This window comes from Vulpes vulpes, chromosome 1 (assembly GCF_048418805.1).
Source record: "Vulpes vulpes isolate BD-2025 chromosome 1, VulVul3, whole genome shotgun sequence".
NCBI lineage: Eukaryota > Metazoa > Chordata > Mammalia > Carnivora > Canidae > Vulpes > Vulpes vulpes.
Window position 1 is genome coordinate 152,950,633 of NC_132780.1, and position 25,586 is coordinate 152,976,218.

The 25,586-nt window shown below is 38.2% G+C and overlaps 1 protein-coding gene and 2 pseudogenes across 18 annotated transcripts in view; 1 reads left to right on the forward strand and 2 right to left on the reverse strand.

Moving 5' to 3' along the window:
• The window catches only part of DST (dystonin), a 479,832-nt gene that overhangs the window by 447,266 nt on the left and 6,980 nt on the right, over window positions 1-25,586 (reverse strand). The gene's annotated exons all lie outside the window — the stretch shown is intronic.
• On the reverse strand, window positions 8,001-8,781 carry LOC140597682 (transcription factor BTF3 pseudogene; annotated as a pseudogene).
• On the forward strand, window positions 15,072-16,998 carry LOC112914128 (nucleophosmin-like; annotated as a pseudogene).

The window sequence follows — 25,586 nt, forward strand, 5'->3', positions numbered from 1 at the left end:
AAATTCACTCTGAATGAAAACATGATGTTTACTTTCACACTGTGTAAGTGGATTATTCAGAACCCACCTTTAGCATCTGGTACCTAGTACTGAAGTCCCTTTAGAGTCCACTTAGTCACTTGTCATTCATCTTTCTTATTTTCCACTCTTACTTAGGCTTTATTTATTCAATAATTCAACCAATATTTTTTGAGGCCTCTTATGTGTGCAGCACTGTACTCAGGACTGAAAAACAAAAATGAAGACACAATGCACCCTCAGAAACAACCAGTCCAGAGGAGAACACAGACTTAAAAGCAAGCGATGCAATGAAGGGAACATGAAGTATGTTCAGGAGACATCATGGAGGACGCACTTTGTTCATGGGCGGTGGGGGGGTCCACTGTGTAAGAAAAGCCAGGATCAAAGCTTAAAAAATGAGTGAGGGCTCAAGAGCAAGAAAAGGTCAAGAGCAAGAAAAGGTCCACTGGTCAGAGAGGAGGATGCACAGAAGCACTGAAAGTAATTCATGAGCCAGGAGGCTAAAGATGAGATTAGAAATTTGACCCATGCATTCTTCTAGTTTTCCTTTGCTTTCTCCAAGGTAGCTGGTCACCCTAATGTTTTAGGGAGGGTTTTAAAAGAAGGCTGGAGACCTCCTAAGGGTCCTGAGTGAAAAGCTTATTAAACCTGTTTGAGTTGGTGGAAGGACCCACTCTCCTCGGCCTAGAACAGTTATGCCTCACCTCAGACGTAAGTGTACTTGCATAACATAAAACAGAAGACACAGGGGACACAGAACATTAAGTACCAGGACCCAAGATCCTGTCATGACCATATTCATGATACCACTATTAAAATGCAAATATGTGATATGTGCAGGGTCACATATGAAAAACTGTAGCAGTTCAAAGTAGGTAATCTCAGCAGGGACTGGCATCAGAATAGGATGGAAAAGAGGAGCAGGTAAGAGGCAGAATTACTTATTAAAGACCTAAGTACAATAATTAATGGGATTAAAGGGCACCAGAGACACACCGCCTATTTCAGTTCAGTTTGGACCAGCTTTTCTCAACTAGCCCAGCTAATACAGCATCAAACATTTTTTTGAGTCATTCTGGATTCATTTAATAAAATAATCTCCCACTAACATGACACCAAACTAGCACCAGACCCAGAAAATCTCCTAAAGGGATGCCACCAGACTTTAAGAAACAAAAACCAAAAAAAAAAAAAAAAAAAGAAAAAAGAAACAAAAACCAGATAAAACAACAACAGAAACCTGGAAAGGGTAATGTAAAATGCTCTTTGAACTGTTCCAGAGTTTAGAAAAAATGTGGGAAACCCAAACATTTTATGAAGCAAATACAGCATTGAAATAAAACCCTGACAGATTACCCCAAAAAACAAAACTTCACACCAATCTCACATATAAAGATTAATGCAAAAATCATAATGAAAATATCTGTAAGTAGAATCAGCAGCCCATTAAAAGAACTCATGATGGGGGATCCCTGGGTGGCTCAGCGGTTTAGCACCTGCCTTTGGCCCGGGCCGTGGTCCTGGGGTCCCAGGATCAAGTTCTGCGTCGGGCTCCTGGCATGGAGCCTGCTTCTCCCTCCTCCTGTGCCTCTGCCTCTCTCTCTCTCTCTCTCTCTCTCTCTCTCTCTATGTCTATCATAAATAAATAAAAAATAAATCTTAAAAAAAAAAAAGAACTCATGATGAAGGGGGATTTATTACAGAAATCCAAATAGAGTCCAAAGTTAGAAAAATCCATTATTATCGTTCATAGGTCTAAAAAGAAAACCAACACAATCATCCCCACTGGCACAGAAAAAAGCATTGGGGAAAAAATTTCAGGGAACAATCTGGATCAAAACATTCAATAAAATAAGAATAGATGAGTCATCGACTGAGTCTTTTCAGGAAAGCAAAAAGCTAATCAGCTCATGAGAAAAGCTCAACAGAAGGGATTTAATAAAGGGAACTGGTGAAACAGGTGTCTGAGGGCTGGCACAGCAAAAAGAGGACACCAAGGTAATCTAGAGATAATAACTGCAGCTACCACCTGTGGGGTGGGGGTTGGGGTAGGGACAGGAAGCTGTTAGTTTACAAGAACATGGGAGCTCAAAGGAGAGGACCCACAAGGCACACTACTCAGGTGCTGTTAGGTCCTCAGGAGCTCTGGGAAGGAAAGTGACTCTGAGTTGGGGCTCATCCCTCTGGGGAGGAACCACTGTCTGGCTTTTGCTGGTACCTATAAGCAGAAGTGATGAGGCTGGCTAAGGCTATCTAGAGAAAATGCTGGAGGCTGAGGTGAGATACTTTACTAGGGTACCTGTGACAGGAACAGTCAGAGACAGAAGTGCTTCTCCCTCCTCCCACTTTCCAGGCCCCCTCTAGTGCCCTCTATTGACAGCAACAGGAAGCAGCTGTCAAAGACATCTGAGAAATGAAGTCTAAAGAGTGCTGGCCCCAACTCCAGAGGCTATCATACATATATATATATATAAGGGCAAGGTGATGCTGAGAGAACAGAAAACAAACAAATAAATAACCAGCACAGATGGAGAGCCCTGAAACATAATAAAATGTATCTATTTCAGGACATCCAGGTGGCTCAGTGGTTGAACATATGCCTTCAGCTCAGGGCGTGATCCCAGGATCCCAGGATCCAGGCCCGCATCAAGCTCCTTGAAGTGAGCCTGTTTCTCTCTCGACCTATGTCTCTGTGTGTCTCTCATGAATAAATAAATAAAATCTTTTTTAAAATGTATTTATTTCAACCTAAGACCCAGCTTCTGCTTACCAGGGAAATACCAAAGACATTTTTCAGTAGTCACCAGAAAAGGATACCTACTCTTCTTACTATTATTTTATATTCTGCTGGATATCCCAGCCAATACGAACACACAATGAAATAATAAATGCACAGTAGGAACAGAAGATGTACAATAATCTCTATTTGCAGATGATAGGTTCACGGTTTTGTTTGTTCTAAGATTTTATTTTTGAGTAATCTCTACACCCAACACATGGCTCCAACTTACAGATCCAAGATCAAGAGTCATTTGCTCTACCAACTGAGCCAGCCAGATGCCCCCAGATGATATGTCTGTATATTTGGAACACCCAAGAGATTCCACTGAAAAGTACTACAAACATTAAAATAAATAAGCTAGCACATTACAAGGTTAAGATAATGAAACCAATAGTTTTTTCTTTTTTTTAAGATTTTATTTATTCATGAGAGAGACAGAGAGACAGGCAGAGACAGAGGCAGAGGGAGAGGCAGGCTCCATGCAGGGAGCCCCATATGGGATTCGATCCTGAGACTCCAGGATCACGCCCTGAGTCAAAGGCAGTCACTCAATTGCTAAGCCACCCAGGCATCCCGAAAACAATAGTTTTCATATGTAGAAACTACAAACAGAAGATACAATGAGAAAAACACCCACTCCTAATCACAACCAAAAAAATAAAATACTAGAAATAACATCTGTTAACAAGAGATGTGGAAGAAATACATGAAAAGAGTTTAGGGGGCACCTGGCTTGGTCATGCAGTTAAGCATCTGCCTTCAGCTCCAATGTGATCCCAGGTCGTGGGATTAAGCCCCACATTGGACTCCCTGCTGAGCAGGGAGTCTGCTTCTCCGTCTCCAGCTTCCCCTGCTTGTGCTCTCTCCCTCCCTCCCTCTCTCTCTCTAAATAAAATCTTAAAAAAAAAAAAGTTTAGAATAGAAAAGCATACCAATTATTAGATAGGAAAACTCAAAATCATAGAACTAAATCAAGATTCAGTTCTCCTTTAATAAAATTCACATTTAACATGGTCACAGTAAAATACTAATTTTTAAATTAGAATTAAAATGATTAATATGATTCTAATATTCACATAAGAGAGGTAAAAAATAATAATAGCCATGCAAAAGAGCATCCCAATAAGAGAGGACATATTTTGAAGCCTTAGTAATTAAAATAGACCATCACAGAGGCCCACATGATACTATTTATCAAGATTGAAATACATAAACCTCTGACCCCATAATTCACCTTCTGGGAGTTCATCTTACAGATAACATTTGCACACAGGTGAAATGACTATGGTTTAACATTTAAGCATTGTTTGTAATAAAAAATTAGAAAATTCTCAAATGTCATCAACAGCAGGATAGTTAACTAAATTATGGTTTGTATCCAATGGGACACTAGGCACTTATAAAATAGAGTATCCTCTATAGAAAGTTCTCCAAGATATATTAAGTGAATAAAACAAGATGCAGAACAGTGTATATATTATGTTATTATGCATATCAAGAAAAAGAAATAAAAAATATATTTTTATTTCCTTGTAAAAAGAAAAATAATAATGAAAGGATTCATAAGAACTAAGAACAGTGATTATGTTATCTAGGATTTCCTGAAATACAAGGTATAAGAATGTCATAAAGAATTCTCACTGATATATGTATATATACCTGTATATGTTTTAATTTCTGAATCATGTGAATGTTTTACTTATGCAAAAACTAAACTAAAATTAAAATAAATAGCCCAACTGCCTAACTAAATCTTTAATTTCTACAGAGATACCAACATACAAAAAGTCTTTCCTGTTACCTTGTTCTACTCCCCCAAACCCATTACTAAAATCTCATGTGTAGAGCCAAAAGAAAACAAACAAACAATAACAAACCCAATTTACCCTTTGATTCTATGCACAAGTATAGTGACTCTCAGGAAAACGCAGGAATAGCCAAAGAAGAGAAAAAAGGAAACATCAACACTAACTTCAATGAATGATCAATTTCTTCTGGGATCATACAATCACTGTAAGATAAAGGGAAGAGAGTTCCACAAAGGTAAGGGTAGGTCTTATTCAACTTGATTTTATTCCATTTAAGCCTCAAACAGAAGGGTCTCTCTCAGTCAGTTGGGTTCACTCTTCTAGTAAGACCAAGCCCTTCAGAATCACTGGCCAGAGTAAGCTGCCCTCCAGGCTCTGGTGATTTCTGCATGGATGAAGGAAATAAGTAAGGAAAGTGGTGATGGTTTGCAGAACCTCTGACTTCATCTTATAAATCTCAATATCTAGCCCAGGGGCCTTTGCCCTATCCTGGTTTTGCAGGGCCTTAACTTTGGGATCCACTAAAGTGAATTGCAGCAAACATATTAGATTCCAGCTGCTAGAAGGATTTAAAGCAAGAGTTAACAACAATGAAGGGGCAGTCTGAAGGAAACCCAGGCATGTCTTCCTGGACTTTTACAGATGGCCCCTCATCTGTACCAAACGTTTTCATGAAAGCACAAAAGAAATAACATGTGCAGAAGCCATATGAGAGACAGGTTTTGGGCCTAGGAACCAAAATATAAGATAAAAAAGTCCTTAGTTATAAAAAAAATAAATTTTAAAAATCCATAATTATAGCTCCCTTTTTGTATACAGCCTCAAAGGACAGAGTTCCAGGTTTGCATACATGTTTCTTGCTTTTGCTTTTTTTTCCATATGTAATAAAAGACTATGGATGAGCTTAAAATCAGTGAGCATCCATTTGAGGCTAAGAATTGACTCTTGCTTCATGTGATGATTTTTTATATCTTTGCCTGAAGTTCATTAGCTGTATGAGACCTAATTTCCTTATCATCATCATTAGTAGTCATTGTTCCAATGTTCCTTCCTTTATGCAAAAAGATACAAAAAAAGCAATAAAATACCCAAATAATTGCACAAATGCTGCCAAACAAAGACAGTAATGTTGCTGAAACTGGTTACAAGCAGGCAGCTCTCAAAATATTCCTTTGTCCTGATTGAATGACATAATCCAAAATCCTGGCACGAAAACCTGTTTAGAGATGGCATTAATATACTGTATGAAAGGGAAGGTGATACACTCAGTCAGAAATCTGAACAGGCAAAGTAAGCCCTTCTATTGTGGAATTTAAATTTCAGACACTCCCTGCTGCCTCCTTGTCAGTCTTTTAAAACCTGGAATAAATTAAGGTGAAGTGATTATCCTCTAATGATATCTAGCTGCATTCTTCAGTAATGGAAGACATCCTGATGGGAGATAGTATAGAAGTTTGGAAGAAAGGCAAAAGGGATTTCAGAAGCTGAGGGGAATTTAAGGGTAAGGCAAGCCCTGGTAACACCCTGAAGAAAGTGTTCTGGAAAGCCAAGAAACAGGCATGAGTGCAGTGGGCACCTTGAGGAGATGAATGAGAAAGAAGGAGAAAACAGCAGAACCAAATTTCAGCTATTCTGTGTTTTCTCAAATATGCCCTACTGACCCACTTAAGCCCATTCATCCACTCATCAAATATTTACCAAACATCAAATATTCAGCAAATATTAAGTACCTATTCCATGTCACATGCCACACAAGGCTATGGAGAAAAGATAGAAACTACAATTGAACCTTGAACCACATGGGTTTGAAATGCATAAGTCCACTTACACAAAAAAAAATTTTTAAGATTTTTATTTATTTGAGAGAGAGAGAGAGAACATGAGCAGAGGGAAGGGTAGAGGGAGAGGGAGAAGTAGACTCTCCACTGAAAAGGGAGCCAGACTTAGGCTGATTCCAGGACCCCAGGATCATGACCCCAGCTGAAGGTAGACAACTGACTGAGGCACCCAGGTGCCTCACAAAGATTTTTTTTTAAAGTTCTTATTTAAATTATAATTAGTTAACATACAGCGTTATGCTACTTTCAGGTGTACAAAACAGTGATTCAACACTTCCATACAACACCCAGTGCTCATCACAAGTGCACTCTTCAAACTCCATCACCTATTTCACCCATGCCCCACCCACTTTCCCTCTGGTAACCAACAGTTTGTTCTCTAGACTTAAGTCTGGTGGGTTGTCGGGGGTTTTTTGTAAGGGAGATTTGGTTGTTTGTTTTTAGGGAGGGTGAAGGGGCAGAGGAAGAGAGATAATCTTAACACAGGGCTCACTCTCATGACCTCAATCTCAGGATCAAGACCTGATCCCAAAACAAGAGTTGGACACTTAACCCAATGAGCCACCCAGGTGCCTCAACAGTCTGTTTCTTGATCTGCCTCCCTAACCTTTGCTTGTTTTGTTTTGTTTCTTAAATTTCACATATGAGTGAAATCATATGGTATTTGACTTTCTCTGACTGACCTACTTTGCTTAGCATAAACTCTCTAGCTCCATCTATGTTGTTGTAAATGGCAAGATTTCATTCTTTTTTTTTATTTTTTTTTAATTTTTTTTAATTTATTTATGATAGTCACACACAGAGAGAGAGAGAGATAGAGGCAGAGACATAGGCAGAGGGAGAAGCAGGCTCCATGCACTGGGAGCCTGGGATTCGATCCCAGGTCTCCAGGATCGTGCCCTGGGCCAAAGGCAGGCGCTAAACCGCTGCGTCACCCAGGGATCCCGATTTCACTCTTTTTTATAGCCAAGTAATATTCCATTCCATTGATGGACACGTGGGCTCTTTCGATAATTTGGCTATTGTAAATAATGCTGCTATAAACATCAGGGTGCATGTATCCCTTCAATTTAGGATTTTTGTATTCTTTGGTAAATATCTAAGAGTGCAACTGCTGCATCGTGGGGTAGTCCTATTTTTAACTTTTTGAGGAATCTCCATACTGTTTTCCACAGTGTACCTATCTGCATTCCCACCAACTTTGTAAGAGGGTCTCTCCGCCTTTCTCCACATCCCCACCAACCCCTGTTGTTTCCTGTGTTGTTGATTTTAGCCATTCTGACAGGTCACACAGATTTTTTTAAAAATAAATACAGTTCATTAAATATATTTTCTCTTCCTTGAATTTTTTTTCCTTTTATTTTCTTTAACTAGGCAAGAAAACTTTATCAACCTTGTTTCAACTTTATTCCCAGATTTCTTCAGTTTAATTAGCTGCAAAGAATAAATTGTGTATAAGCAAAAACTGAAAAGAGCTACAGTGTCCCAGGGCCTTGGGCGTAAAGATGTTAGAGACCTAGATTTCATCAACTCCATGAACAAAAATTTTTTTTTAAAGATTTTATTTATTTATTCATGAGAGACACAGAGACACAGAGAGAGAGGCAGAGGGAAGAGAAGCACACTCCATGCAAAGAGCACGATGTGGGACTCGATCCTGGGACTCCAGGATCACGCTCTGAGTAGAAGGCAGACGCTAGACCACTGAGCCACCCAGGTGTCCCTTAAAAGCAGTCATAATATAAAATAACAGATCCCAGTAACTTCAAGTTTTGTCTTCTCCAGAAGTTGACTTAATTCAGTTTACTTCATCCTTGAAAGCTTCATCAAAATTCTCCACAAGATCTGGAGCTTCATCATCCTCCTCTCTGGCAGCAAGTGTTGCTTTTCTCTCCGCAGACTGTCTGGACAGAAGTTCAGCCAGTCTCCTTAAACTAGTCAGACTGTCTGCACCAACTTGGTTTAAGATACTGGGTAACATTTATGCCGGCTGCTTTGTCTCAGCCTGGCCTATCATGGTGAAAATGTTCACTACCGGGGTTGCCTAAACCTTAGGTTTGTTAAAATGGATCACGGTTTCTTGGTTTGTGAATATATTCACTTCTTCGATATCGGAGATATTGTTTACCCCTAACTCCTTTAAGGAGAACTCACATTTTTTAGCATCTGCTGTAGCTGTTCTATGAACCAGGTTTTTTCAGGGAGCAGTTCCTTTCCCAACAATGCGCACTTGTGCTTGCGGTCTGGTGAGTTTCTCCTGGTTCATTATAGTTTCTTTCATCTTGTTGGAGTAGAAATGGGACCAAGCGGGGGGATTAGGCTTGACATTCAGGGGGTCTTAAGCAGACTGGCTGAAATGAAGTACACACATGCGTGGACACAAGATTGTAGCTAGGACGGAGACCAGAAATTCTTCCTTGAATTTTCTTAATAACATTTTCTTTACTGTAGCTAATGTTAAGGTAAGGATATATCATATAATACATATAACATACAAAATATTGTTAATCCATTATTTATGTCATCAGTAAGGTTTCCAGTCAACAGTAAGCTATTAGTAGTTAAGTTTGGGGGGAAGTCAAAAATAATACATGGATTTTCAACTTCGGGGTAGGGAGTCAGGGTCCCTAACCCCTGCATTGTTCAAGGGTCAATGGTACATAGTACCTGCCTTGGGAAGACAGATGTATAAATCCCTATATCTGGTGCCCTCATCCAATCCCAGAGAGGAGAATGTTTGAGAGGATTAAGGAAGGACTGTGAGATAAAGGAAGGAAAGAGGAAATGTTTAATCTTCATTTTTAAGTATTCATAGGAGTTTCACACACACACACACACACACACACACACACACACACACACAAAGCATCGAGGAATTCTAACACTGGCAATAGAAGGAAAACACAGAGGGGGACAGTGAACATCGAACAACTAGGCCTTGTTTGAGCTTAAGTAATTCATGCATTAGAGATAGGGTGGAACTGAGATTGAGAAAGGATAGAGTAATTCTGTAAGCACTGGGAAGCCCTTATACAAAAGGAGTGGAAGATGGGATCTGATTCTAGATAGCTACCCCTGCCAACGTTACAATAAAGGGTAAAATGCAAGCCAGAGCCAAGAAGACTGGATAACAGACTATATTAAGAGCCAGTTCCTATACTGTCTCTGGCTTATGAGCTTTGTATTTATCACCATTACATTTTATTTCATTAGAGGCAGCTCTTCTTTTCTGCTATTGCCCGTATCAAGTGACTACATAATTTATCCCCCAAACAGGTACATTTTTAAGAGTGAATGGGAGCACTAATCAGAAAGGATGTTAAAACAGTAGGCATAAACTCAAACTCTCCCTGGTAAAGAGGGTGATAAGATCTCTCCATCACTGGGGATTATTAGCATAACACATTTTGATCCTAGAAAAATGACAAGTCTTGACTTCCCGTTTAGTTTTTGTTTTTTAAATTACTTTTTGGTATGCTCTGAGTTTACAAATTCTAGCATGTTGGCTGTAAATCTGGTTCATCTCAGCGGGGGGCCAGTTTACTAATTTGTTCATCAACTGCCCACCAGTGCTTTTCACTGTGTTATGTATATAGTTTCCATTATCAAAATGGAAAGATCATCCTTTTTGTGACTGCCCCAGATTCGTTAGCCTCTGCAACTGGGATGCCTCCTGGCTGGTCCTTCCAAATTCAGTTAATGTGGACTCAGGAAACATAAATTATTTTGAAATTAATCTTAAAAAGCATAATCAGGAAACCATATTTCCTTACAGAGAAAATATTATATTCCAAAGCCAAATATTGATATCCACTGAAAGACTTTCCTACTGTTTCTTTGAACAATATAGATAACAAAGAGTTATCTAAATATATCTAAAAAGAATTGGTTTTTTTTTAGTTTTCTGGATTACTCCCATACACTCTCCCTATCAGCTGGCAGTATCTCTCTGTTTTTCTAAGCTACACACACCAGTTCAGCTTTAATTACAAGGCCCGTTGCCATAGTTTCTCAGAGAACAGCTCAAGGCATGCTTGAGTCCATTATTTTCTTGAGGGTTCCAGAGAAATTATAATGTAGCAGTAGCCAGCCAAAATTCCCTAATTTTACCTCCCATGCAGTACAGCGTTTGATTCAGACATATAGCTAGATATTCTAAATATTTTAAGGGAATCTAAACAACTAGGAATGTTATTTAAAAGTCAGCCTTTGGTCTTTTCTGTTCTGCCACATGAGTAATGTGACCAGCAGGCTGCAGCTTCATCAAAGATCAGACCAAGAGGGAATTCGGCCCCTCAGTCTGCATCTCATCACATCTGTGGAAAACACCAGCAAATTTTTCTTTCTAATAATAGTGGAGAAAGTGCACTGTCTTGACAAGTTATAGTAATCATGTCGTTTCCTATTTTTTAATAACTAAGAAACATAAATTCTAATATGCTTGAAAAAGGCACTCTCAGATAATAGACTAAATGTTGAAAATTCACTTCTTTAAGAATTTCAAAAATTAAAAAGTGGAGCTCAGAGATCTTTCCTTCTTAAAGTTAAAACTTGATTCCATCTGATTCCCACCTGCTTTCCGATGGGAGTTCTATCTCTAAGTCCTAGAGAGCAAGCTCAAAGGTTACTCTGAGCTTTCAAGGTTAAAGCATGTGAATTAACATTGATCCCTATGAACCTTTGAAAAGGCAAAAGCCACTTCAGCTTGTTCTGATTCAGCCCCACTTTTCTGCTGCTACCTGGCTATAAGCAAGATCTCAGCTGTTTGGGTAAAGGGACCACGGTTGAAATTTCAGCTCTGGGAACAATCTCTGTGTGACCTTGGGCATGTGATGATTAAATGAGATAGGACATACGTAAAGACGGGAAAGCTCTCAAAAAATGGCAGCTATTATCATTTCCTCATAACTAGGTCATCTCTGGGTCAGGATATGGGGCAGGATGAGATCTCACTATTTACAGAAAAGCCTAAAATCACCCTGCTTCTTTTGACTATCAACTTAAGAGCTCATATAAACTACCTAATTACTGATATTTTTTCAAATTAATTATTACACAAATCATTTTACTTCCTCATTCTCTATCACTAACCTTCCTTTTATTCTCTTTTTTTCTATACAAGACAAACAGACTCTAAAAAGTATTTGAGAGATAATAGGGCCATATATCTAACCAGGAGAATAGAGAAATCAAAGATTCCCTATGCATGTTAGATTTATAGATATTTACTAACAAAAAAAATGGATGGTGAATGAATGAAGTCTCCATTCTATCATAGCTAAGTGTCCCTTTATCTTTCAATCATATACTATTTTCACTGATTCTCAGAACATCTTGCAAAAAAAGATAGAAGAGGTATTGCTATTTCTGGTTTATCAAAGGAGAAAGTAAGCCCCATCAATATTAAATGACTTGCCCAAGTTAAGCTAAAGAACAGGACTTGACCTCAGGTCTTATAACAACTAAGTCAGTACTATTTCCACTATGTCACTTGACTTCTTATGCAGCCCTATCACTGCAGCAAGGTAAAGGCAAGCTGAGAAAGATCATCCCAAAAAAGTTTTTGTAGCCCAACATATTCCCTAAAGATGTACTTTTTCACTGTTAAACAAATTTAGAGCACATCAGCCTCTACACTGCAGAAAAAGATCTCAGCTAGAATCTCCAGTTGTAGACTATGGATTGGGTAACAATTTGAGGAATTACTATTTCTCCAAGTATTACCAGTAATATACAAAAAGTTATCTACAGTGTCTCACACCTGAACCATAGTGAGGAACTAAAGCTCAACTCACCCTGTCGAAGGCATTACCCAGGACAAATTTCCATTAGTAGAAAGTTTCCAAAATGATGTGAATCCTAATTAGACAAGGATATCTGGTCATCATACTGCAAGATTTCTTATCTGGGGTCTATCTCTGCCCTAGGAACCTACATATGAGCATTAAAAGGGCCTCCACAGGGGATCCCTGGGTGGCACAGCGGTTTAGCACCTGCCTTTGGCCGGGGGCGTGATCCTGGAGACCCGGGATCGAATCCCACATTGGGCTCCCAGTGCATGGAGCCTGCTTCTCCCTCCGTCTATGTCTCTGCCTCTCTCTCTCTCTCTCTCTGTGACTATCATAAATAAATAAATAAAATTTTTTAAAAAAAGGGGGGGCCTCCACATGCACTTGAAAATATATGCAAATGTATGTATACATGTACCCCTAATACTTCTAGAGATATAGACCATAGATTTCATCAGATTTTCAAAATGTCCCCCAAAGGTTAAGATCCCACAGGAGGACTTCAAAACAGTTGAAACAGACCTGTTATAAATTTTTTTAAACTAAGTTTCTATTTGTATTACAAATCTCTGTTATACTGCATCACTTTTGAAAAGCTAGACAATTTTATCAAATCTTCCCAAATATATTTGAGATTCCTTTGGGATGCCCCATGGCAACTTTTAAAAGAAGAGACAGTCACACTCTACATCAGTCTGAAATGCTTGGAAATGCCTGCTTCCTCCTCCATGCAGCTCACTGCAGAGTGGGTAGTGGCAGGAATTTACTTATTTAATGTCTGTTAATGATTCTCCAGAGTTGTTCAGTTAGTTATTTAAAGCTTGTTAATAGTCTACTGCCTAATTCTTGGAGTTAGGAAGAAAAGAGTTCTTTTCTCTTTGTAAATAACATCAATAACAGGATAAAATATATACTGTTTTTTCCAAAATCAGCAGGTAGTCTTTAATCCTAATCTATTTAGTTTTCAGAAATTAGAAGGAAATCCAGAATATCCATCAATCTGGAAAATGATGAGATTGATCAGAAAAGAAAAGGAAAGATAAGAAGCTTTCCAAATGAAAACATATTAAAGTTAGGTTACTATAAGCATAAGTATTATGATGATATAAATGGAATCTTCAATGTTACATGAGCTATATGTAGCAATACACATCTCCACCAGTATCATCTTAGATGGCATAATGCTACAAGATTTTCAAAAAAATAAATTAAAAAAAGAGACAAAAGCAATGAGCTTAAGGTGGAGGGAGGATAGACTACTTGAAAACAGATCATGGTGGGCTACCTGTGTGGCTGAGCTGATTGACCATCCGACTCTTGGTTTAGGGTCACAAAACGATCTCATGGGTTGTGGGATGGAGCCCCCAGCTGGACTCTGCACTCAGCAGGGAACCTGCTTGAAGATTCTTTCCCTCTACCCCTCCCCCTACCGCTCGCATGCGCTCTCTCTCTCTCTCTCTCTCTCTCTCTCTCTCCCAAATAAAATCTTAAAGAAAAATCATGGTTCTGGGTACAGTAAAGTAGAATAAGCATATGTCTCCCACTGAACACAACTATACAACTGAACAGAATCCACTGAACAACTAGCTATCTGAAGACTTTGAGAATCCACTAGTAGCAGGGGGCTTGAAGTAAAAAGTCCAGAATTTGAAGTACCACCAAGTAATTCGTGAGTTTCCCCTTTTTGGTCTCTAGTATTCCCTAGACTGAATGCAATGCAGCATCACAGCCTGAAACCCAGAGCTGGGTACTGAGGCTCAGAAAGAGAGAACTCCAAGAGAAGGCTCCTTATTCAGACTCGAGGAGTGAGAAAAGGAGTGCAGAAATCCTCCACTTTTTCTTCTGAGTGCTCCTGAGCCCCAGCCCTCAAGCAATCCCACAGGCAGTAACATCAGAAGTCCCAAGAGTATAGGAACCAAACCTCTTAGGAAGGAAAGCTTTCTCTCTGATCCCAAGAGAGTGGGGTCAACTGTCACCACTATAATATATTCTCTCTGTCTTCCTGCCACTTAGCCCTGGATGCAAGCATAGTCACATAAGTGTGCAACAGAACAAGATCATGAAAGACCCAACCTTCTGCCTAAACATAAGCAAAAAGAAATCTGAAAGTACTATACTATTAAGCCAACAAATTAAACAATTTAGATGAAATGAACAAATTCCTAGAAAGACACAAATGATCGAAATGACTCAGGAAGAAATAGAAAATCCAAATAGGCATATAAAAAGTAAAGAAATTGAATGCTTAAATTTTAAATTGGTAACTTAAGATAGTCCCACAAAGAAAACATCAGGTTTATATTAAATGGCTCCACTAAAAAAAATAATAATAATAAATAAATAAATAAATAAATGGCTCCACTGATGAACTCTATTAATATTTAAAAGTATACCAAGAATGCATACACACATAAAATAAAGAAAAACTCTAAATGATCATAGATTACATGTAAGAACCAGAACTATAAAAAAAAAAACCAGAACTATAAAATTTCTAGGAAAAAAATTAGAAAATTGTCATGGCCCTGAGTGAGGCAGAGGTCTTAGATATGATAACCATAAAAGAAAACAAATGATAAATTACACTTAATGAAAAAGTTTAAAAAGACACTAAGACAAACCACAGACCATAAGTAAACATTCACAAATCCTATGTCTGTTAAAGGACTTGTATCCAGAATACATAAAGAACTCTCACAAGAAGACACAAAATCCAGTTTTAAAATAGGCAAAGATCAGTCCTGGTAGGAGTCCATCCCTCATGGCTATTCTCTAGAATAGCAGTCATTTATCTGTGTCCACCTTCTCTCCCACTTATGTGTACCACCACCCCATGGAAGATTCAGTGAACATGGACATAAGACCCATGAAGCCCCGGAACTATCTTTTCAGATGTGAACCCAAAGCCAATAAAGATTGTCATTTTCAGGTGAATAATGATGAAAATGAATACCAGTTATCTTTAAGAAGAGTCAGTTTTAAAAAAAAAAAAAAAACGAAGAGTCAGTTTAGGGACTGGTGCAAAAGATGAATTGTACAACCAATATCTGATAAGGACTTAAAATCCAAAATATATGAAGAACTCAGAACAACTCAAGAGGAAAAAAAGAAAAAACAATTAAAAAATAGGCAGATCTGGAGCACCTGGCTGGCTCAGCTGGTGGATCAGGCAGCTCTTGGTTTCAGGGTTGTGAGCTCGAACCCAAGGTTGGGTGTAGAGATTACTTAAAAACAAAATCTTTAAAAAAGAAAAATAGGCAAATCTGAATACACAGTTTTCTTTTCTGGTGCCTATGATCTCACTTATATGTGGAATCTATAAAACAAAACAAAAAAACTGAATCATATATACAGAGAACAGATTGTGATTACCAGAGGAGGAGGCGTGGAGGATAAGCAAAAGGGATGAAGGGGTTAAAAGAAACAAATTTAGAGTTACAAAATAAGTCTAGGAGATGTAACATACAACATGGTGACTATAGTTAAGAATACTGTATTGTATATTTGAAAGTTGCTCTGAGAATAAGCCTTTTTTTTTAAAGATTTTATTTATTTATTTATTTGACAGAGAGAAAGAGAGAGCACAAGTAGGCAAAGTGGCAGACAGAGATAGAGGGAGAAGCAGGCTCCCTGCCGAGCAGGGAGTCCAACGTGGGGCTCCATCCCAGGACCCCAGCACCATGACCTGAACTGAAGGCAGATGCTTAACTGACTGAGACACCCAGGTGTCCCAACTCTGAGAATAAATCTTAATCATAAGAAAAAAAATCTATGTGTGGTAATGGATGTTAATTAGACTTATTATGGTGATCATTTCTCAATATATATAAATATTAACTCATTATGTTGCACACTTAAAACTAATATACTATATGTCAATTATCTCTCAATTTAAAAAAATCAAATGAAGTCATTAATCTGTTCTATACAATTTATTTGAGAATGCTATATAAATGTTTGATTTTCATATATAAGACATAATCCAGTGTTCATTATTTTTATTAAATTCCATAGCCTTTTACCTTTTTATTGGTACGTTTGCTTCTTTTATATGCATATGATAATAAATATATCGGATCTTCAGTCTAAAAAAAAGGTGAATCGTACAGTGTTGAAGTAGAGGCAATGAATTATGAAAGCAGCCAATTAAAGTAACACTGGCAACTTTGAAAATGTCAGCCAATGATTTAGGGGCTTTTTTTATTTATTTTTATTTTTTTTATTTATCTTTTTTTTTTTCCTCCGGGGCTTTCAAATACCACCACCTGTGGTCTTATGATTGAAGTGTGATTCAGGGCTGTGCATATTAATGGAATAGTATTTGGTAGCTATGTAGGAAGTTGCAGAGTCAGAAGATGAAGAGGAGTAGGATGTGAAACTCCTAAAAAGTTTATCTGAAAGTGATCTGCCCCTGGAAGTAGATTATTACTGGAAGTAGTAGTGAAGTACCACAGGAAAAAGTAAAACATGTTGCTGATGAAGATGATGATAGGATAATGATGATAACAATTCTGATGATGGGAGAGCTAAAGGAAAAACCCCAATAAAGAAATCTATATGAGATATTCCAGCCAAAAACACACAAAAATCAAACCAGAATGCTAAAGACTCAAGATCATTAACACCAAGATCGAAAGGCCAAGAATTCTTCAAAATCCAAAGAAAAAAACCTTAAAACACAGAAAGGACCTACTTCCACAGAATACATTAAAGCAAAATGCAAACAAATAGAGAAAAAGGTGGTTTTCTTCCCTAAGTGAAAGCCAAGGTCATCAATTATGTGAAGAATTGCTCTGGATGACTGACCAGGTGGCTTATTCAAGATTTCTGACAGTGAAGTCTCTGTAAAAAACTAAACAATTTGTTAAAATTCTCCCATCTTATTTTACTGCTGTAAAAGTTTCTATCTGGCTGTCCTTTTTTATAATGCAGAGTGAAAACTTACCCTACTGTGTCTGAAAAACGTAGTCCAGGTTCCATTGCCAGGACTGTGTTGTTCAAAATGCCTCTTTAGTTTTTAAAGATGGAATCCACCTTTGCTTGGTTGTAAGGATGTATGGAATGTTACAATAGGTTGTAGTAGTAGTGGTGGTCAGACAAATGGCAATGGTGGGAGACAAAAATACACATGTGAAAAAAACTCAGTATTTTAATAAAATAATAAAAATAAAAATGGCCAAAGATTTGAACTATTTGAAAATGAAAAGATCCTCAAAATCATTAGGCATTACAGAAATGCAAATTAAAATTACAGAATACCACTTCAGACCCACTAAAATGGCTAATAATAAAAAGACAATAATAAGTGCTGCCAAAGATGTGAAGGAACTGGAATCCTCATACATTGCTGGTGAGAATATTAAATTGTACAGCCACTTTGGAAAATAGTTTGACAATTTCTTTAAAAATTAAACATAAACTGGGACGCCTGGGTGGCTCAGCGGTCAAGCATCTGTCTTTGGCTCAGGGCATGATCCCAGGATTTCAGGATTGAGCCCCACATCAGGCTCCCTGTGAGGAGCCTGCTTCTCCCTCTGCCTATGCCTCTGCCTCTCTCTCTGTCTCTCATGAATAAGTAAATAAAATCTTTTAAAAAATTAAACATAAACTTATCACAAAAGCAAGCAATTCTATTCCTAGGTATCTACCCAAGATAAATAAAAACATAAACCCACGCAAAGATTTTAAGCAAATTTTCATAGCATCATTTTTTATAACAGCTAAAAACTGGGGGGGGGGGGGGGGGGGAGAATCCAATGTCCATTATCTGGTGATTGGAGAGGCAAAGTGTGATATATTCACAGAATGGAATGCTAGTCAGCAATAAAAATGAACAAACTACTGATACATGCTACAATATGGATAAATTGCAAAAATATCAAGCTACATGAAAGAAGCCAGATGCAAAAAGACTACATACTATACAATTTTGCTTACATTCAATGTCCAGAAAAGGCAAATCTAGAGATATTGAAAGTAGATTAGTGGTTTTGGGAGGTAAAGGATGGGAATAGGAATTAAATGCAAAAAGGCAAGAGAAAAAAAAAAGGCAAGAGAAATCTTTCTGGGGTGATAGAAAATATTCTAAAACTGGAAATTATACCTCAAAAAAAAAACACTGAAACATTAAATCAGGGCTAGAAACTTCTGGTGGGAAATAATTTCCATATATATGAAATCTGAGGTATTGGGAAAGACTGTTCAGGGAAAACAATAGAAAAAGCTTAAAATGAGTGCTTTGAGGAGAATAGTACATCAGCATACCAGAGATAAATCAAAAGATTATCTACAGTAGATTGCAAATGTAGCCACAATACTTTTCACTTCCTCCCATCAGGACTCCTCCTATTTTCCCTGTTCCTATGACATGCCAATGCCCCAAACATGTAAGCAATGGCATTATACTTGTAAGTTCAGGGCCTAGATCTCTGAAGGCCTTGCTTATTGCACTTTTGATGCTTTTGGAACCCAAATCTATCAAAACCTATAGAGGAAAAACTGAGTTTGTCTCAGGGTGATAAAAGACACATGAGTGAGTTCCAGCTGTGATGAGCCAAGCCTGTCTCAGACCAGAACAACTGCCCAGTTGGGCACAGCCCAAACTGCCAACCCTGGGAATCGTGACCTAGATAGTTAATGTTTCAAGTACTTTGTTACAAAGCAGAAGCTAACTGATATACTAAAAAAATAAAGCAGACATGACTACTAGATTACATAATGAATCAAATGACTGGGTTTTATGAAAATGTCCGATAAGGACAGGCCTCCTAGGCATAGAAATAGAAAAACAGTCCATGAGACTGACTCAGGTCTGGGAACTGTCAAAGTCACTGGTGGCAGAGCAAGTAACTGCATGAGCAAAGAGAGGATAACAGTAAAAGTTGCTCTATACAATTGATTAAGGGTCTCACTGAGTAGAAAGGCAAGTGAAGTAGTCAGAAAATGCTGATAAGACTGAAAGCTAGGTAAGATTTAGGACCAGAGGTACTGATAAAGGCAGAAACTCAATAGGACTGCAAGATGAGGGGTACCTGGCTGGCTCAGTCAGGAGAGCATGTGGCTCTTGATCTTGGAGTTGTGAGTTCCAACCCCATGTGTGGAGTAGAGTTTACTTAAAAAAAATATTTTTTACGTTTTTTTTAAGTGCATGATGAGGTGCAGAGACAGGAGGTTGTGTATAGAGAGGTATTTCAAAATTCAAGATTTGAGGGTCAGAGAAGTTCTAAGAAATGATGAAATATGCACAGGATGGATAATTGAAGGGCTATAAATAAATACTTGTCCATTTCATCTTAGTTGTCAAGTCTTTTGGCATAAAATTGTAGAGAATATTCTCTCATTCTTTTAATGGCTGTGGGTTCTATAGTTACAAATTCTCCTCCCTGTATCATGACAGTGTTTCTTTCTTGGTCAGTCTACCTAGACATTTAAACATTTTGTTGGTGTTTTCAAAGAACCAACACTGGGTTTGTTAATTTTCTCTATTGTATGTGTTTTCTCTTCATCGATGTCTGCTTTTTATTATTTTCTTCCTTCTACTTACTTTGTGTTTACTTCACCCTATTTATCCCCTAGCTTCTTAAAGTTGAAAATTTGTTGGATTTAGATATTTCTTTTCTTCTAATATAAACAATTAAAGCTATATATTGTCCTCTAAACACTGCTTTGGCTGCATCCCACTATTCTGATTTAAAATTTTGTTTTTTTTTTAAGTAATCTCCACAACCAACATAGAGCTTGAACTTAAAACCAAGATCAAGAGTCACATGATCTACCAACTGAGCCAGCCAGGCACCCTTATTCCTTCCTTTAATTTCAATAATTTTTACTCCATGCATTTTAAGGCTCTGTAATTAGATACATACATATTTATGGTTATGTCTCCTAGAACAATTAGCCCTTTTATCATAATGGAACATCCCTCTTTATATCTGTCTTCATATCTATTTCATCTGATATTAATATGGCCACTCTAATCTTCTTTTGATTATCATATGCATCACTTATCTTTTCCATCCATTCACTCTCAATCTAACTGGGTTTTTAAGTATACCTCTTATAAATAGCATATAGTAAGTCTCACTATATATCCATTCTGATAATCTGTCTCTTAATCAGAGTGTTTAATACATTAATATTTAATGCAATTATAATACGGATTGATGTCTACCAGTTTAGATTTTATTTTCCACCTCTCCTCTCTGATTTTCATTCCTTTGTTCCTTCATATCTTCCTTCTCTGGATCATTTGGGTATCTTTTAGAATTCAATTTGGGTTTATATATTGGCTTTGCATTATTTTTTATTAGTTGCTCTGGGGATTAAAATGTGCATCTCTAACTTTTCATTCTACTTAGAGTTAATATACCACTTCATATAAAATATAAAAATGTTGCAATCATATATAGTGAGTCCACTTACTTCCCTGTACTTATCTACACTATAGTTGTCAAATTTCTATATACACATCATATATCCCAGAAGACTATGTCATAATTTGTGCTCTAAACAATTATATGTATTTTCAAGAAATTAAAAGGAAAGAAATAGTATTATATATTTACCTCAACATATGATATTTCTGATGTTCTTTATTCAAATTTACCACCACATTTCTCAAAACTAGTTGAACAGAGATTACCAAACCACATTTGGTTCTCACCTGGCATGAATGCATAAACTACACGTTAAAACTGCCCTAATCTTTTCTCTTAAGATCGTGATGGTTAGGGACCCCTGGGTGGCTCAGTAGTAGGGCATCTGCTTCCGGCTCAGGGCATGATCCCAGAGTCCCGGGATCGAGTTCCACATTGGGCTTCCTGTATGAGCCTGCCTCTCCTCCCTCTGCCTATGTCTCTGCCTCTCTCTGTGTCTCTCATGAATGAATAAATAAAATCTTTTAAAATGAAAAAAAAAAAAGAAAGGAAGGAAGGAAGAATAAGCATGCCTGGGAGCCTCAGCCTGTTAAGCTTCTGCCTTCACCTCAGGTCATGATCCTGGGGCCCTGGGATCTACCCCCACATCAGTCTTTCTGCTCAGCAGCAAGTCTGTTTCTCCCTCTCTCTCTCTCCCTCTGCAATCTCTCTCACTCTTGCTGTCTGTCAAATAAATAAATAAATAAATAAATAAATAAATAATCTTTTTTAAAAATTAACTTAATAAATTTTTAAAAATAAAACATCAAATATTCATTCATTTATCCAACATTTAACTGAGCTTTATTCTGTGCAAGACAGTGAGCTAAGAACTAGGGATTTGGACTACTTTCAAGATACAATCTTATAGAAAAGATGAACAAAAAACTTAATTATCATCATGAAGAGAGAACTAAGAAAGTTTCCTGGAAGAAATGACCTGTGAACTAGGTTTTGAAGGAACGTCAGGAGTTAGCATTTTGTGCCTCAATATTTTTTGTTCCTGCTGGCAGTGGGTTGGCAATGAAAGGAATGGAAGAGAAAGAGAGGCCTTTTCAGTTGGAAATAACATGGACAAAAAAAAATAATCCTAAAAGGTCATGATCTGTCTGGAGTATTAAAAACGTGTTCAAATTGTCATACTAGAACTATCACTAGGACATCAGGATAGGGATCATTCTGATGTCATATCGTGAAAGTTAAACTTGGGGCACCTGGCTGGCTCAGGTGGTGGAGTGTGCACTCTTTTTTTTTTTTTTTAAGATTTTACTTATTTATTCATCAGAGAAAGAGAGAGAGGCAGAGACACAGGCAGAGGGAGAAGCAAGCTCCATGGAGAGAGCCTGACATAGGACTCCATCCCAGGTCTTCAGGATCACACCCTGGGCTGAAGGTGGCGCTAAACCGCTGAGCCACCCGGGCTGCCCTGGAGTGTACACTCTTGATCTCAGGGTTGTAAGTTCAAGCCCCTGGTTGGGTGCAGAGATTACTTAAAAATAAAAATAAAACAAAGTTGAACTTGATCTCGGAGGAAGTGGGAAGCCACTGAAGTTTTAAGTAGGAGAGGAATATGGCTTACCCAGCCCTTTCTCCCTTGACTACTTCTTCTACAGAAGCTACAAAAAATAAAAGCTCATATCCCAAGCTGCCCTTGCAGATGGCCTGCGACACAGTTCTGACCAGTGAAGTATAAGAAGAAACCCAACTGGAAAGGCTACTGGCAAAAAGTTTTATTTCCTTTATTTTCCTTAAAGATTTTATTTATTTATTCATGAGAGACACAGAGAGGCAGAGGGAGAAGCGGGCTCCCTGTGGTGAGCCCAATGTGGGAGTTGATTCCCAGACTTTGGGATCATGACCTGAGCCAAGGCAAATGCTCAACCACTGAGCCCCCCAGGTGCCCCAAAATTTTGATTTCCTGATGAATATCCTTCCTTGGCTAGCTCTATCCCTTCCTCTGCTTCCTTCCTTGAATTTAAGCATGTCTGGAGCTGGAGCTGTGCCAGCTGTCCTACAGCCATGAAGCTCAAGCAGAACCTGCAGCATCTCTAGACTTCTTGCTATGAGAAAATATAAATCCCTGTTTATTAATAATCCATTTTTATGTTGGGGTTACTTGAATCTGAATGTCTCTTTGACCAATAAAAATGTTATGGGGCACTTTGGTGGCTCAGTTCATTGGGTGGCCAACTCTCAGCTCAGGTCTCGATCTTGGGGTGGTGAGTTCAAGCCCCATGCTGGGCTCCACGTCTGGCACAGAGACAACTTAAAAAAAAAAGAATTGGTATCTTGGAATGATTCTTATTAAGTTAGTGTGTATGGATTGGAGATGAGGAAGCAAGCAGACTGCTCTGGAGGCTTATTAAAGGGTCTATACCAAGGTAACCATAATGGGTGTAGTACGGAAGACAGACTCCAGAGACATTTAAAAGGGCACAGGATGGACAGGAAGGGATCTGTCATATCTTCCAGATTCCTAGTTTGAGCAGCTGCAGAGGGTGGGGGTGAGGGTAGTGACACTCTCCAAACAGTGGCAGACAGAGTTTAGGACTGACAAGTTCAGTGTTCAGTCTGAGATGCCCTATGGTACCTCCATGTGAAAATGAGGGAAAAGCACTTGACTATCTGCATCTTGAGGTCAAGAGTGAAGTCTGAATTTGATATACAGATTTCTGAGTAATCATTATATGTGGGTAAATTAAAACAGTAAGTATGGTTAGATCCTGCAAGTAGAGTTTAAATAGGGTGGGCAAAAATGAAGCCCCATACATCTTTTAAGAGAAAAAGTAGGTTAGTGGTTGCTTAGGGTTGGGGATGGAGACTGGAAGTGGGAGGGGGGGGAAGTAGGAGTGACTATTTACAGGTATGGTGTTCTTTTTGAGGGTAATAAAAATGTTCTAAAATTAAATTGTGTGATGGTTGCACAACCTTGCAGATATACTAAAACTGACTGAATTGTATATTTTAAATAGGTGAGCTGTATAGCATGTGAATTACAGCTCAATAAAGTTGTTTAAAAATATTAGGCCTAAGGCAGAACCATGGGAATATCAACATTTAGGTAGAAGGATCCAGTGCAGGAACAGAAGAAACCACGGCCATAAAATGGGGCAAAATTAAGAGTATTGTCCAAAAACTTGTCAGAAAAGTTTCAAAGAGGGATCAGCAGCCAACAGTGTCAATCAAATACAAGATATGTTGATTAAGTTAAAGACTGAAATACTTGATTTAACAATTTGGAAATCATTAGTGATTAGTAAGTGATTTCTTTTTAAAGATTTTATTTATTTTTATATGTGAGAGAGAGAACAAACATGAGCCAGGGGGAGGGGTAGAAGGAGAAGCAGACTCCCCACTGAGCAGGGAGTCCAGTGTGGAGCTCAATCCTAGGACCCCAAGAAGCGCAAAGGTAGACGCTTAACCGACGAAGCCACCCAGGTGCCCAAGAGTGAGTGATTTTAAGTAGTAGTGGCAGAAGCCAGATTACACAAAGCTGAGGGAAAAAATGAGAGGTAAGGAACAGAACGTGACAAACAATCGTTTTCAGGAAACTTTCCCTGCCAGAAGAGCTGGTGGTATAGGGAGGTTTGTATTGCTTTGTTTTGTTTAAAGATCTTAAAAACTTATTTACTTGTGAGAGACACAGAGAGGCAGAGACACAGGCAGAGGGAGAAGCAGGCTCCTTGCAGGGAGCCCAACGCGGGACTCAATCCCAGGAGTCCAGGATCACACCCTGAGCTAAAGGCAGATGCTCAACCGCTGAGCCACCCAGGCATCCCTGTATTGTTTGCAAAAGACAGCACATAGCAGCCATTCTGGAAAACAGTATGGAGGTTCTTCAAAAAGATGAAAATAGAGCTACCCTACAACCCAGCAATTGTACTACTAGGTATTTATCCAAAGGATACAAACATAGTAATTTGAAGGGGCCCAATGTTTATAGCAGCAGTGCCTATAATTGCCAAACTATGGAAAAAGTCAAATGTCCATTGAGGGATGAATGGATAAAGAAGATGTGGTATATACATACAATGGAGTATTACTTAGCCATCCATCAAAAAGAATGAAATCTTGCCATTTGCAACAGCATGGATGGAACTAGAAGGTGTAATTCTAAGTGAAGTAAGTCCATCAAAGACTAATACCATATGATTTCACTCATATGTGGAATTTAAGAAACAAACAGATGAACACAGGGTAAGGGAAGGAAAAATAAAATAAGAGGGAAACAGAAAGGGAGGCAAACCAGAGACTCTTAATTCTAGGGAATAAGCTGAGGATTGCTGGAGGGGAGGTAAGTGGAGGGATGGGGTAATTGGGTAATGGGCATTAAGGAGGGCATTGGATGTCATGAGCACTGGGTATTGTATGCAACTGATGAATCACTGAATTCTACCTCTGAAACTAATAATATAGTATATGTTAATTAAATCAAGTTTAAATTTTAAAAAAAGATAACACATATGATGCTTATGTATTAGAGACAGGAGCCTGCAATGAGGGAGCAATAGACAATAAAAGAGGAAAGGATGATTCATGGAACAACATCTCCAAGAGTTGGTAAGAAGAGGAATTCACAACATAAGCATGAAATATTAGAATGGAGGACAGATGTGTTTTCTATTGCACTGCGAGGTAAGTTTGAAATACATTTAGTTTGTAGGGACAAAAAAGTTTAAACTGTTATTGCTTCATGGCACTGATGTTCTCTATGAGTTAGGAGTGGCCAAGGGTGAAAGAGTAGGTTTGAGGATTTGAGGACACAAACACCTAGAATAACTTTCACGGGAGACAGATTTACAAGGAAGAAGTTTAAAAGCAGAGATATATTTTGATTACCTTAAAAAACTAATATGTTTCAAAGCTGATAAAAAAAAAAAACCATCTTGTTCATAAAAAATTACCTGCAAATTTATTCTACTTTGCATTAGGAT